Source organism: Chionomys nivalis, chromosome 10 (genome assembly GCF_950005125.1).
Source record: "Chionomys nivalis chromosome 10, mChiNiv1.1, whole genome shotgun sequence".
Lineage (NCBI taxonomy): Eukaryota > Metazoa > Chordata > Mammalia > Rodentia > Cricetidae > Chionomys > Chionomys nivalis.
This window is the reverse complement of record NC_080095.1, coordinates 13,830,537-13,833,201: the sequence shown is the minus strand read 5'-3', so window position 1 is coordinate 13,833,201 and position 2,665 is coordinate 13,830,537. Positions and strand designations below refer to the sequence as shown.

The window sequence follows — 2,665 nt, the reverse complement described above, 5'->3', positions numbered from 1 at the left end:
ATGATCAGTGAAATGGTTGCTGCCCAAAATGGCAGAAACTTGGAGTGAGTATTCATTGCATAGTGGATGTAATCAGCTGGATTTGTAGCACTGAAACACCCATTAGCATTCTTAGGAGGGTCCAGAGCGTCACCTGGGACATGTACAAGAGCAGATTCCTGATCAATATGAAGCTACCACACTTGTGTTCTCTTCTAAGCAAGTTTCAAGAACAGGGTCAGCATGTTGCCGAGGGGGAGAGAATGAGGAGGAAGGTGAGAAAATGGCATCTGCAGATTACAGTACCTACAGCCAAGCTGGAGCCCAGCAGGTCTACAGTGCTTACACTGCCCAGCCAACTCAAGGATATGCACAGACCACCCAGGCGTATGGCAACAAAGCTATGGAAGCTATGGACAGCCTACTGATGTCAGCTCTACCCAGGCTCAGAGCACTGCCACCTACAGGCAGACTGCATATGCAACTTCTATGGACAGCCTCCCACTGGTGATACCACTCCAACTGCCCCAGGCATACAGCCAACCTGTACAAGGTTATGGCACTGGTGCTTATGACACCACCACTGCTCCAGTCACCACAACCCAGACCTCTTGTGCAGCACAGTCTGCATGTGGCACCCACCCTGCCTACCCAGCCTGTGGCCAGCAGCCAGCAGTCACTGCACCTACAAGACCATAGGATGGTAACAAGCCCACTGAGACTAGGCAACCTCAATCTAGCACAGGGGGTTATAACCAGCCCAGCCTAAGATATGAACAGAGTAGCTACAGATATCCCCAGGTACCTGGGAACTACCCCATGCAGTCACTCACCACATCTCTAGCTACTCTTCTTCACAACCAACTAGTTACGATCAGAGCAGTTACTCTCAGCAGAACACCTATGGGCAACCGAGCAACTACGGAAAGCTGATTAGCTATGGTTGACAAAGCAGGTATGGGAAGCAGCCTCCCACTCAAAATGTATCCTACAGCCAGGCTACAAGTCAATGTAGCCAACAGAGCAGCAGCTGAGGGCAGCAGAGTTCATTCCGACAGGACTACCCCAGTAGCATGGGCAGGAGTCTGGAGGATTTTCCAGACCAGGAGAAAACTGGAGCATGAGTGGCCCTGATAACTGGGGCAGGGGCAGAGGAGGATTTGATTGTGGAGGCATGAGCAGAGGTGGGCAGGGAGGAGGACACAGTGGAATGGGTGATGGAGAGCGAGGTGGCTTCAACAAGCAAGCTAGACCCATGGATGAAGGACCAGGTCCTGATCTAGGCCTTCCTATAGATCCTGATGAAGATTCTGACAACAGTGCAATTTATGTACAAGGTTTAAATGACAATGTGACTCTGGATGATCTGGCAGACTTCTTTAAGCAGTGTGGGGTTGTCAAGATGATCAAGATAACTGGCAATGCATGATCTATATCTACTTGGATATGGAGACAGAAAAGCCTAAAGGGGACGCCACAGTGTCCTATGAAGATCTACCAACTGCCAAGGCTGCTGTGGAATGGTTTGATGGAAAAGATTTTCAAGGAAGAAAACTTAAAGATTCCCTTGCCCAAAAGAAGCCTTCAATGAACAGCATACAGGGTGGCATGCCACCTCGTGAGGGCAGAGGGATGCCACCACCACTTCGTGGAGGTCCTGGTGGCCCAGGAGGTCCTGGAGGTCCCATGTGTCGCATGGGAGGCTGGGGAGGAGACAGAGGAGGCTTCCCCCCATGAGGTCCCAGGGGCTCCTGAGGGAACCCCTCTGGAGGGGGAAATGTCTAGCCCCAAGCCGGAGCCTGGTAGTGTCCCAATCTGTGCTGTGGAAACCAGAAATTTGCCTGGAGAACAGAATGCAACCAATGTAAAGTCCCCAAGCCTGAGGGCTTCCTCCCACCACCCTTCACACCTCCGGGTGATGATCGTGGCCTAGGCGGCCCTGAAAGGTGTCACCTCTGTCACTTGCACATAAAGATGATGTGAAGTCAGTGTGGGCAGTAGGCTGGGGCACAATGCCATTCTTAGAAGGTGCACGAAGAAAACCTTCTGGCTTCATTTCTTCAACCTTTAAGGAAATTTTGAGATGTCAGTTTTCATTAAAAAATTTACTGATTTTTATTCACTTTAGAACTTATCTGTTAACACCAGGGTCTTGATTTATAGCCCCCAAATATTTGTTTGCTCACGGTAATTTTATCACTATAACTACTGATATCGTGTAACCTTTGCTTCCTTTCTGTTTGAGTCAAAGTCCAAAGTTTGAGAATCTTAAAAGGGGACCTGTTCAGCTTTGTGTGTGTGTGTGTGTGTGTGTGTGTGTGTGTGTATGTGTGTGTGAGGGGCAAAGAATGACCTTCAGAAGGTGGCTCTCTCTTTTCACCTGGTGAGACAGGATCTCTCACTGATTCTGCTGCTCTATGTGTTCCAGGCTGGCTTGTAGGTTTCAAGGCTGTTCTTCTCTCTTAACCTCCAATCTAGATTTTGGGGGTGTTGGGATTACATATGTGAGACATTGCTCCTTGTTGTGTTCTCTGAGATGGAAATCAGGTCATTAGGATTACAAGGTAAGTGCTATGACCTGCTGGCATGTGTGTATGTGTCTCTGTGTTTGTGTGTTCTAGGTTTTTAATGAAAAGATGTCTGTTAGAGAGAGGGGAGAGAGATAGAGATACAGATAGAGATTGTT

The 2,665-nt window shown here is 48.8% G+C and overlaps 1 pseudogene; it reads left to right on the top strand.

Moving 5' to 3' along the window:
• The first annotated feature begins 262 nt into the window (after positions 1-262).
• LOC130882228 (RNA-binding protein EWS-like) lies at positions 263-1,962 on the top strand (annotated as a pseudogene).
• The last annotated feature ends 703 nt before the right edge of the window (positions 1,963-2,665 follow it).